We start from the raw sequence: 13,712 nt of genomic DNA, 5'->3' as shown, positions 1-13,712 counted from the left end.
TGCAACATATTTTTAGAAATGCAAAATAATTTTAAATTGGGTTAATATACTATTTGGCACCTGAGCTTTTCTTCAATGTTCTATTTGGTATTTAAGTTTTTTTACTCAATTTGGTATTTAAATTTGGCTTCAATGTTCACTTTGGTACTTAAGTTTTTTTTTTAATTTAACACTTGAGTTTTTTTTTAATCTTAATTAAATATCTGAATTTAGTTTTAATATTCAAATTGGTACCTGAATTCTGTGTGTGAAGAATAGGAGGGAAGTCCCTAAACTAATTATTAACAAAATTATATATATAGTATGAGCAGTTGAACTAGGAGTAATTGAAGAATGCAAGTAAAATACCCCACTAGTTTGTTTTTGGGTACATAATACCTCACTAGTTAATTAGTCTATTTGAAAGAAATGTAATAATGAAGAACACAAAATTCTAACAACAGATACAGTAGCTGTTTTTTGGGACATGAATATAAGCATTTAAAATTTAGTATTTGAGATTCATAAATTATTTTATTCTAACAAGTCACAAACTCTTGAAGGTGCCTTCCTCTCTGATTGGTGATTCAAAATTAGGTTGAGAAGCTAGGTTTTCATTTTATTTTGGATTTTGAAGTTTTCTCTTCATAATTTTTATTTTTAATTTTTGAATTTTGAAATTTGTAGAATTTTTTTTTGAGAATTTAAATATATAGAATTTTTAAATTTTGAAGAGCTTATTTTTCATAATTTTTGGATTATAATTTTTATTTATAATTTTTTGAACTTTTGAAATTTTTATATTTTTTAAATTATTTTCTAATGTGGTACATAATCAGAAATAGTATCATATTTGTTTTAAATAAAATAGTAATGACCAAATTAAATAAAGGTGTAAATGTTAAAGATTAAATTTATTTTTATGCTTTATGTATAAAATACCAGGGAATTATTTATCACTTTCATCTAATGTCCAAAGGAGATTTGCAAAAAGATATTGTGGCTGAAATATCCAAAGGTATAAATCTGATACAGTACTGAAGAGGGTATGACATTTTAGTCCCTAGCTAGCAGAGCATATCATTAGCCCCAATCAGTATTGAGAATTGAAGTTAGGCATATATTAGAGGGGCAAGACTTGGCTTATAGTAGCGTGTAAGCAGCATTTGGTGTCAGTATTCTCCAATGATTGACAAGAAACAGAATAATCTGGGATTCTTTTGATGAAATTATAATGGTGGAACACTGGATCTCCTAGGAGGTATATCAACTTTATCAGTTGCAAAACCTTGGAGATAACAGCTCCCGTTTTTCCAGATTATTGTGGGAAATGATCAACAACATCTAAGCATCAGAGTATGATCGTACTAGAAAGTGATTGAGTACTGGATTTGGAAGCTGGACTATGATTGGTCACTGTTTTTTCTCTTCTTGAAAGTTGAAAAGAACTTGCAATGGTTTTATAAGCAAAATGTAAGAGTATCTTCACGATTTAAGCTTTTTTTCAGAGGTTTTTTTTTCTTTTTTTTCTTTTTTGGAATAAAACCTATATCTTTTTTCAGATTTCATTAAAAGACTGTTGTTACTCATATCTTTGGTGACATCATACATTTCATACACTGTAACTAAAAACCAATCCAAATAAAATATGGTAAATATTCATGTGTGTCCACATGCTTGACCTGGGCACAATTTACTGTGCTCACACAAAGCATAAAAACAATGCAAGGATGAAAATGCTTAGTACTAGATTGCCCTTCTTCTTCTTTAAAGAGCACCAAGTAATGCTGCAAGGCAAAAGGGTATTTAAAATTTAAGGTTTCTCCATCTCTTGTATTATGTGCAGACTGAGAAATGGAAAGAACCTTCACACAGGATAGCTAAGGATGAGGAGATTGGATTTATCTTCAAAAACAAAAGGCCTTTTTGTGTGTTTAAAAAGAGATAAATTGGAAAAGTTGCCAAAAGAAATATTCCTATGGATGTTGTAAAGTAGGGTTGCTTTACTTCCCACACAAGGCAACATTTCTTTTTGATGGTCTGAAACTCAATGCAGTTAGGCTGTAAATGCAGAGATTGGGGTGTCTGGATTTGATAGCTATCTGATCAGTAGTGCTTCTGTGACCAGGAATGTTGCATGAAGTAGATGAGGTCCCAACTAAGCTTGCCTGGCAAGATGATGCAATGGCTGCCTCTGCACAAGCGATCCCATCAACTGATGGTATTTCCAACCTGTAAACTCCATGTTTATCTGTAGTTCTGTTGACTGAGAATGATACTTGTTCTCTTGTTTTTGGAACAAATGCCCTGAAGTTGCAGGCTATTTGAACTTCTGCACCTGGTTTACACAATATCCCGATAATTAGAACCATGCTTTCTTTTAACTTAGTAAATAATACCCAAAGAACAAAACAGCAAAACTTGGAAAAAACCATAGGTCGTTGTTGAGAAATTTCACCTGGTAAGAAGTAGCTGTGTCTGGAGAAGCTGTTGTTGGAGCAAATGTCACAATAAACAAGGCCCATGACAGTGATCTGGGCATTATTTTTTGCTGGCTCAGGTTTCAAAGAGTATGATGAACAGAGAAGAAAAAAGGAAGAGAATCATTAGGTTCATGGCAGCAGATTTTGGGAGATGAGAGACAAACTTCCACATAACTTTTCCCTATGAATGGTTGGCTTCAATGAATAGCTTATAGAGCATTTACCATGAAGTTGAAGATGAGTTTTGGAGTGTGGATAGAGGATAGTAGTACTAGTAGTTGGTGGAGATACAACTGTAAGCAAAAGTGGAGGAACTTTATCCTTTTTCACAAGAAAACATAGACATGTGAATGTATTTTGGCAATATGTGGACTTGATGGGGTAGGAGAGAGAAGAAAGTAGCTTGTTTTATGTGGGTTAGTGCCTTCATTTGTCACATTCATTGTGGGGTTTTATTTTTTAGACCAAATGTTTATAATAAGCTCAAAATCACTTGCTCAAGATTCTCCCTAGCTCAAATTAGCATGCAAAAAGACTAGTTAGCAAAGAATCTTATGCAATAATACAATGTCATCATGCAACGCTCGCAAGGCATAAGCAAGACTCCCTTTGATGCTTAACAGAAAGATTTAGCTCAAAGAGTCCAACAATTAGCTCTGAATTTAATGCTTACAAGTCACGCATGCATTGCTGATGGTTTAAATGAGTGGGAGGAGGCATTTAAGAAAAAAAGAGGGCTTCACATCACATGTAGGGTAAAGGGAAAACATTAAAGTTGTTCACGTGTTGTTCTGAAGAAAAAATAGTGAGGGGATAACGGGATAAAAGTTGCATCAACTGTGATATCAGTACTAGCAAAATCATGAATCAATTGAAACTTGAAAACTGAGTGGAGTACCTACAAAAGAGAAGATTTTCTGGGTTGGAATCAGCTAAACCTTCCACTATCTCGTGTTCTTGATTTTCTCTTTCCGTGGTTGAAGCAGCTGACTCGTTGCTTGCTTATCTGTTTTAATGGAGTGAGTAAAAGGGGCATGTAACTCGGCTATCCAGAACTATGGAGTCAAAAGCATGTAGGGAAGGGTAATTTAGGAGCAATAATTGAGGCTAACTCAGGCACTGAACACCCGTGAACAAAACTAAATGGTGAAATTTGGGGTCATGATAAAGCTATGAAGGGGTTGCAGTGCAAAGGAATCACATGGCATTGGGTTGCTTATTTATAATTGCTAGAATGGACGGATTTAGCTTAGCTGTAGAGGTATTTTTGATAAACTAGATGTGGGGGATGAAATGTTTTTTTAAATTTATTTGTTTGTTTTGGAGACCAAGACAGAAATGGGAGGGATCAAAGTAAATTCAGTAGGTGAAATACTAAATTCATATGAAGTAAGAAACCAAGCCTGCGTTTCAATGTAATTTAGTTGGTGAAATACTAAAACAGTAATACTTGTGAAGATATATGAATGTCCTGTAGTGACATGTGAAGTAACATTGAAGGCAGTTCCACATGCGAAGTCAAACTACATGGAAGGCTTGAAGTAGATATATATATACACATTATATATATATATATATATGTGCATTTTACGGTCCATGTTTCGGGTTCATGGTTGCTCCTCTCAATAATGTTGTCTCTAAGGTTCGAACCTATGTTCTCTCATTGAGAGTGTAAACTATTGCACGCAACCACTTGTTGATAGATATTTTACAAGTGAATTACAATAAAACTATATTAGTGCTTATATTATTTTCGTATCTTAGAATAATATAAATTTTCATGCAAAAAAAATATTATAAACTTATATTTAATTTTTTATACTTCAATTATTTATTTTATATAAATTTTGACATATTTGTATATTCGTGTAATATATAGGTTATTTTACATGTCTTTCTATGTTTTGCATAATTTAACATAATGTTTCACTTGAAAAAATATACATGTATACTGTTGAGTAATGTGATGTCATCAGTGTTGTATTAAATCAAAGTGACTAAGATGCACGAATCTAGTAAATCAAGAGTCACATTAAGATGCATGAATAGAAACTAATAGTTACTTGCAACAAATATATAAATAGTTGTATATAATGAAACCATTGTAGTAGAAGATGTGGTAAAAGAGTGTAAGACAATATGATCTGAGAAAAAATAAAATAAATTTCATTCCATCTTCCTTTCACCATCTCTAGATTCTTTCTAACAAAGTGATAACCAAAGCTAGAGATCCTTACAAAGTGATAGAGTGTGTGTGAAAATAAAATTGGTTATGGCTTCCTCAAACACAATCTACAACAATGTTCAAGTTCCTACATGCAAAGGTAAAATTATTAAATTTGGGCAATTAAATTGGAGACAATATTCACTTCCTTGAATATCTTGGAATTAGTCAGAAAACTAAGAAGGCTATGAAGATCCAGAAGATAATATAGAAGAACAACTTGAAGAATTAAATAATAAGAAGGTCACGGATGATAGAGCTCTTAAGATGATCCAAAGAGGAGTCTTGAAAGCCATATTTCCCAGAATCATGAGTGCAAAGAAATCTAAAGAAACATGAGACATTCCATAATAAGATTTCAAAGGAGACACAAAAGTGAGAATTGTTAAACTCCAATCTCTCAAAAGAGATTTTGAGAATGAAAAAAAAAATGAAAAAGAATGAAAGCATAAATAAGTATAGTAATAGATTGTCAGGGTTGATGAATCAAATGAAGTCACATTGAGACACGATAGATGATCGTAGAGTTGTTGGTAAAATTCTAATAAGCTTGACGGAAAAATTTCATCTCATGGTGAACATTTTTTTGAAGAAACTAAGGTTCTACCAACCATGACTGTTCAAAGGTTGTTAGGTTCTCTAAGATCCTATGAGCAAAGATTGTTACGTCGCCTAGAAAAAATCTGTTGGGAGTACGTTTCAATCCAAGCTTATCATTAATTCTAGAAATAGTAAGAAATCTTTAATACAAAATAAAGATAAGCCCTTATAGATGGAAGATATGGAAGAGACTAGAGGCATCGTGTGGACAAGGCAATAATAGTGGATCCAATAAATGTTGAGAAATATATAAAAATAATAGTTATGTAAAGAAGTATAGTAATAATAGAGGCAAGCCACAATGCTACAATTGCAAGAAATTTGAACTTGTGCAAAAATATTGTCATATCAGTAGTCAACAACGAGCAACATTTACCGAAAAATAAACGAACAATGAAAACATGTTCTTTTCTTGTCATTAGGCTTCTAAGGAGCAAAAAAGAAATGTATGGTATTTGGACAACGGTTGCACCAACCCCATGATGGGATATGCTTTTCTCGATATGGGCTCCACAATTCGTCCAAATGTGAAATTAGGTAATGATGAATGTGTTGAAGTTCAAGGCAATGATAACATTGGAGTCAAAATGAGGCAAGGAAGCAAGGTTATCCATGATACTCTTTATCTACCAGCATTAGATGAAAATTGAGCATTTGACAACTTTTGGATCATGATTATTCTCTATCCTTTAAGATCTGAGAGTGCAAAATCCTTTATTTGGAAGGGAAAATTGTAGATAAAATCAAAATGACCAATAATAGAAGCTTTTTGCTATCTTTTCAGTACTAGAAAAGTTTTATCTTAACAGTCAAAAAAGAAAATGTTGTTTGTGGCACAAGAGACTTGGGCACTTGAGTTACAAAAGTCTTAAGTTGCTTGCTCAAAAGAAAATGGTGTACGAGTTATCAACAATTGAAGAAAAAACTAGTGTTTGTGACGGTTGTATGGTTGACAAATAACACCATTAACCATTTCTAAAGGAAAGAGCATAGAGGTTTAAAGGAGTGCTTATAACACCCTTAACCTGTACCCATTACCAGATTAGGGTTACAAAACATTTCCGTGCAATCGGAACATCTAAACATAGAGCATCTAACCTATACTCGCTGCTAGATTAGGGTAACAGAGCATTATCGTGCAATCAGAACATCTAAACACAATATCATTCAATATTATAAACATATCATAAACCAATCATACATACACATATTGTCCTTAAATCGAGCCCTCAAATTCCAAGCAATACCTTTGAAACTATTCGACACTGAATTGAAAACATTCAAAAAGTCTAAGAAAAGTTCACAAAATTCTAGGAAACAGGGGTCACACGGCCGTGTGGCCAAGCGTGTGCCTCACACGGCTGAGACACACGTCCGTATCTCAGGCTGTGTAACCTTCAAACTAGGGACGCATGGCCGTGTCCCAGCCGATGTCCTCACCCGTATAACTCTCTGAGTAGGGTCACACTGCAGTGTCACACGCCCGTGTAACTCTCGAAATAACCCCACATGCTAGTGTGCCATGCCATGTACTAGGTCATGTAACTCATTGATTTTCATTCAAAAGAACTTTCAGGAGACACAAGACAGTGTCACCAGGCCGTGTGTCATATACGGCTAAGTCACATACCGGTGTTTTAGGCCGTGTAGACCTAAAATTCACCAAAAACTAGCCATTCCCAACACCAGTTCATGCATAATCATTTGAACCATTTGTGCATACCTACAAGACATCAAACCATACCTAAACATACATATATATATGCTATTTCAAGACCCTAAATTCAACTAACCAATATGCCATTCAAAAGCACCTTAAATACACACAACAACACTTACTTAAACATACATATTTTACCACCCTTCAATCATCAATAACTAGATCAGAACTTACCAATCATGCCACAATTGACCATTATCATATCAACTCAAAACATACCATTTTAATGTCCTAATATCAATTAAGCAGTGTGCTATTCATAGACGCCACAATTAAATCAAGACATCAACCACTAAAACATATCAACATATATCCATTTCTTGCATAATAAATTAGTTCAATCATATATCAAAACATATCACAAGTATTCACTTCCATACCATTCTAATTACACCAAAAAGAAACCTATTTACAAGCATGATAGAATACCTAATGACATAGTTAGTAAAGTATCAAATTGTATCTAACTAACATATTTAACCACATATACAGGCCACTACCCTAACGGACACAAAAACTACCAACTTTGATGGATAGAGTGAGCCAGATGATTGATCTTTCCAAAATGTCAGCAACAGATCTCTACAAAACAATCCACAAGAACCGAAAAATTTACATAACTTAGTAAGATCATAGTATTACATTTATTTTAACACAATTAGATACAATCCATGTACTACTACAGTATAAATAACACACGTAAATGGGTTCAGGGGTACTAAAGTACAAACATGGGCACGTATGTGCAAATAGGGGTACCGAAGTACAAACAGGGGCACATATGTGCAAACATTCAACAATTAAATACTTTAACCAATGAACCATAATATGAAAGTACATATAGAAATTCATTTACATATTAAAACACTATGAACTTACCTAATATTCAAGTTTGAACAACTCACAGGGGCTAGTTCGCTATTTTTCCTTTTCCTTGATTATTGTCTTTTTTATCCAAATTTTGATATACAATGAAATCAACTTGACTCAATGTCCTAGCTCCTTTCTATGGTTAATTTAGGTGGAGATGAGATGAATTGAAGAAGATTGACATGTTTTCTTATGTTATTTTAGTTTTAATTACTACTTTACCTTTTTACCCTTCAAAAATTATCAAAATTTCAATAATTACCAATCAAGTCCATTAGCATTCACTTATAAAGCTATTTGACTCTCTTAACAATTAGAATTCAACTTTTTCACTTTTTATGATTTAGTCATTTTTACTAAATTAAGCATTTAAACATTAAAATTTATTAACGAAATTTTAATACGACCCTAATAAAATCCTGTAAACACTAATTAAATAATAAAATAATAATTTACTCATCGAATTTGTGGTCCCAAAATTACTATTCAAATTCCACTGAAAACGGGTTGTTACAATGCTAGAGTTGGTTCACACCGATGTGTGCAATCTTATGAAAATCACATCTCATGCTCAAAATAAGTTCATAAATTTTTTGAGAAGTTTATGAGTTCCATAAGTTTTATAAAGATGAAGGCATGGAACATCAGTTGATTGTTGGGTATTCACCATAACAAAAATGGTGTGTTTGAAAAGAAGAATCAAATAGTGATGGAAATGACTAAATCCATGTTGATAAAGAAAGGAATACCTAAATAATTTTGGCTTGAAGCTAGTAATATAACTATGTATTTTCTAAATAAATGTCCAACCAAAGTTGTATGGAATATGACTATTTAAAGCATGGAGTGGAAAAAAAACGGCCCGTGAATCAACTTAAAGTTTTTGGGTGTGTTAGCTATGCTCAAATCACCAAATAAAAGAGGAAAAAACTTGAAGAAACAAGTGATAGGTGTGTTTTCATCAGCTTTAGTTTTATGTTAAAGGGCTATAAACTTTACAACTTGAAGACAAATAAGGTGATTATTGTAACAACCCGTTTTCAGTGAAATCGAAACAATGATTTTGGAACCATAAATTCGACTAGTAATTATTTATTTATCATTATTTTAATGTCTGCGGTATGTTAGTAGTGTCGTAGGAAAATTTAGTTAAGAAATTTTAACGTTTGCATGCTTAATTAAGTGTAAAGGACTAAATCGTAAAAGGTGTAAAAGTGGAGCTCTAGTAGTCAAAAGAGTCTAATTACTATGAATCTTAAATGTGAATGGATTTAAATGATACTTAGACCATTTTTATTGTTAGTGGACTTTTATGGACACTAAATAGGTGATTTTAATGCTAATAATAAATGTTAAATAAGTAATTTAGTAAATAAGTTAATGTAAATTAAGAAAAAAAAACAAAACAAAACATATCATCTTTAGTTTATCTTCTTCCATTGAAAAACCAAAGGAAAGATCTCTATGGAAGCTTGCTAGGTTTGGCCAACTCTTTTAGCTTGCATGTAAGTTGTTTTTGTCTCATTTATAATGACTTTTTATGTTTTCGAGATTGTTGTAGCTTAATCTAGCTAGCCCAGGGACTAATTTGAAAAAATTTTAAAGGATTAGGGTTTTTCCATGAACATGTTTGCATGATATTTGAAGTTTAATGAAAGATTATGAGTCCTTGTTGTTAAATAAACAACTTTTGTAAAGTGATGTTTGATGAATTTATCAATTAGAGACTTATTTGTAAAAGTAGTAAAATAACAAGATAAATTTATGGAATGATAGTTTCTTTGGATTGATATGAGTCCCTAGGTAAATCGGCTAGCATGAAATGTGGATGAATTTGCATAAATGTCAATTTACGAGCTTAATGACTAAATTGTAAAGAAGTTAAAATACTAGGGTAAAAGTGAAATTTTACAAAAGTATGAATTTGGGACTGAACTAAATAATAAAGGAATTAAATAAATTGAATTTATCTATTTAGATCAAAATAAACCTTATATAGAGTTAGACTGGGGAAAAACGAAAGCTTCAAATTAATCGATTACGTTTTTACGCCTTGTTTATTGAGGTAAGTTTGTATGGTTTAAATGTTGTTTTAATGTTATTTTGATTCATATATTAATGTGTTATTTTCTATGTATCTAAATGATGTATATTCAACGATTTCACAACGATTATTGAGTGTTGTTTGAACTTTAGGAATTTGTAGGATACAAATGACATGTCATTAGGGTTTTCATGTTTCGAGTGTTGGTCTTGAGTGTCCTACCGATGGCAGAAGTCCTGTATTTATTGCGGATACTCCACAACTCGTGTAAGCAACATCGTGTAGCTTACATTCCGACCCACAACTCGTGTGAGCAGGCCTATTTCACAGCTCGTGTGAGCAATAATGTAAAGGAAATGAAATGTTACAATTATATGTTTAGCACACTACGTGTGAGCTATCCCACGTATCTGGTGATATTCTAAACAGTTCAACGGGCATGAAAAGGAAAGGAATAGTAAATGTTCAAAAGGAATTATGTATGTATTTATGAAAAAGGTTGAAATGGCAAGTTCCATTGAAAGTATGATATGTTAAGGAAATGATGAATTCAAATGAATTATGTTCATGTGTAATGGTGTACCTATGTTAAATTCATGTGGGTTATGTTTGAATATGCTAACATGTGTTGTTGATGGTGCTTAGGCTTGTGCCAAGCTTGTGGTTGGATTTATAATGGTTATTATTAATGTTTATTAATGAAATGGTAAGTTATGTTTTATGTTTACGAACTTACTAAACATTATGTGCTTACGTAGTTTTCTTTCCTATGATTTTTAGATTATCTGAAGCTCGTTCAGTTTGGAAGCTTGTCGGAGACCTATCACATTATGCAGCGAATATATCGGTAGTTTTTATGTTCTAGCCAAGGTTATAATGGCATGTATAGGGAACTTATGTTTAAAGTCTGAGTTGAGTGTTAAAATGTTGAATTTGGTATGTATATATATGAGTTGGTTGCTTGATATCATTGAAAAGGTTTGGTTTGTATCACCTATGTGATTATGATGCATGTGGGTAATAGACTAAATGGTAAGTTTTTATGAACATGGTATAAGGTCAATTAATATATGCTTTGGTATGAAAATAAGTCAGATATGTATGGTTGATGTATGGCTAAGTATGCATATGTTTAGATATGTTTGATGGTTTGTGATAGAGGTGCCTTATTGGCATATTGGTTGTATAGATTAATGGTATAGTGAATTTGTCATTTTATGCATGTTTTGGGCATGTTTAATGTATTGGTCATATGTGCAAATGAGGTTAGGTGCATGCTTGATTTGGGGAAGGTAATGGCTTGATTTTGGCCAATTTCTTGTCCACACGGCCACGGGCATGTGTCTCAGTCGTATGTGACACATGGCCATGCGACACTGTTATGTGTCCCCTGTAGGTTTTAAAGGTGGGAAGTCAGACAGTTACACGGCTTAGCACACGGCCTGGCACACTAGCGTGTGGGCACACGAGCGTGTGGCTTGGCCATGTAACCCAAGTCAAAGAGTTACACAGGCACGGACACAAGCTGGGATACGGTTGTGTCCTTATTTCCATTGTTACATGGCCTGAGACACGAGTGTAACCCCCTTTAGTTTTAAATTTTTTAGCTTTTCCTCAATGTTTTAAATGTTTTCGATTTAGTCCCAAATCATTTCTAAAGTGTTTCTAAAGTCTCGAGAGCTCGATTAAGGGACGATTTGCATGTATATGAATGAATTATGCCATGTTTACAATAATGTTTGGAAATGTATGTTTTTATGTTACGGTTTTACAATAATTGTAATGACCCAAAATTCACGGGCATCGAAAAAGTATAATATCGGCCCTCCGTCTTAGTAAATTGAGTCTGAAAATAATTATTAGAAATATTTACGAGACTAGTTGTGTGTTTAATTAAGTTTAGATAGATGAATTTAATCTAATTAAGAATAATTAGGAAAAAGGATTAAATTGAATAAAGGGTAAATGTTTAATTATAGATCAAAAGAAAATAAGAGGGACCAAATGGGAAATTAAGCCACATTTGGAAGTTGAGGCGGCATAACATTGTAAAAATCTTAGATTTTATATTATTTATTATATAAATATATAAATTAATTATAAAGGATATTATTAAATTAATTATATTATAAATATTATATTAAGAAAAAAATTAAATAAAGACAAATGTATGGTGATATTTAATACAAGTGTATTAATAAAATACATACATTTGTAATACTTATATTTAATTACTAAATAGATATTTGTTTAATTATTATATTAAAGTAATTAAATAAAAGAAAACAAAAGAAATAAAATAAAGGAAATAAAGTAAAGTAAGTTAAAATAAAGAATAAAAGAAACAAAAGAAGAAGAAACAGAATAGCCAAAGACGAAACAGAGAAGAAACAGGGGAGAAAGAAGAAAAAGAAAGAAAAAGGAAAAATTGAAGGTTTAAGGTTTAAAGCTTTGATTGGTAAGTCAAATTAGCCCTTTTCTCTTAATTCTAATGTTTTAAAAGCTTTAAAACAAAGTTTTGATGGAATTAAGTTGATATTTTGTAAGTTCATAGGTTTTCAAGTATAGTTTATGTTGAACAAAGAGATGAATTAGGGATTAACTTGAAGGAATTTTAAGTTAGAATTGAAAAAGGATTAAATTGTAAAAGAAACTATAAGTTTTATGTTTAGGACTAAATGAGGGAAATTTGAAATTAGCAAAATATGTGAAATTTGATAGTTAATTTTAGTTTGGATGAAATTGAATAGAAATAGAGTGTGAATGAATTAGGAAAGTAAGTGAATTTAGTTAGAATAAATTGAGAATTAGGAAGAAATTGAATAGAAATTCAATTATTTATTATAATTAGTGCTGTAATTAATATTACAAATTATTATTTTCGTAGCTAACAAAGAACCCGAGGCACCGGCGTCAAAAGGAAAGGAGAAAGTTATCGAGGACTAAAACGGGAGAATAACGGTTTGTATTACTATAATTCAAGTTATTTATTATTAAATGCTAAATTTTAATTTATGTGTCTAGTAAATGAAATGTGAGGTAAGTATAATGTTAGTATTAATTTATTATTAGTATTATTATTATTATTATGAGTGGGAATTAAATTGAATAGTTTATATGAATTAATATTTGAATTGTTTGTTGATTGAAAGCGGGAAATGAATTTGAATCGAATTGTGAATGGTATTAAATTGTATGGAAATGTATTGAGTTGTGAAAATGTGTGAATTTGTGAAATAATTATTGATTGAAGGTGGAAAAATGATTGAATGAAAGTGTGAGAAATTGTGATTGAATTGAGAATATATGTGATTTAAATACCCTATTAACTAGTCGGGCTGAGTCAGATATAGTTGGCATGCCATAGGATTGGAAGAGTTCAGGGATACTTCGACTCGAGTCGATGAGACACTGGGTGTCACTATATTTCTTCGGATAGATTCGATGAGGTACTGGGTACCAACTTTCTTCGGCTTTGCCGATGAGACACTGGGTGTCAACTATTGCTTCGAACTATCCGATGAGGCACTGGGTGCCATTCTGGTGTGTTTGGTTGGATCCGTGTATCCGCCAAAGTCCGAGTTTTGTTAATAGGGTAAATGATGAAATGATAAACCGAACGAGTTGGTCAAACGAGCTATTGAAATGATATGAAAAAGTTGAATTGTGAATTGAAATGTGAAATGAGATTGAGAAATGAACCTAAGGTTTGTGATTTATTCAAACTCAAATTGTGGATATACGATATTGGTTGATGAATTGCTATTGTTGAAATATTGAATTTAATTGTAT

The 13,712-nt window shown here is 32.1% G+C and overlaps 1 pseudogene; it reads right to left on the bottom strand.

Moving 5' to 3' along the window:
• Window positions 1–1,605: 1,605 nt before the first annotated feature.
• LOC121229145 (uncharacterized) lies at window positions 1,606–3,763 on the bottom strand (annotated as a pseudogene).
• Between the last annotated feature and the right edge of the window lie 9,949 nt (window positions 3,764–13,712).

Source organism: Gossypium hirsutum, chromosome A05 (genome assembly GCF_007990345.1).
Source record: "Gossypium hirsutum isolate 1008001.06 chromosome A05, Gossypium_hirsutum_v2.1, whole genome shotgun sequence".
Lineage (NCBI taxonomy): Eukaryota > Viridiplantae > Streptophyta > Magnoliopsida > Malvales > Malvaceae > Gossypium > Gossypium hirsutum.
Note: the sequence above shows the minus strand (reverse complement) of the source record. Positions and strands in the feature narration are given on the sequence as shown.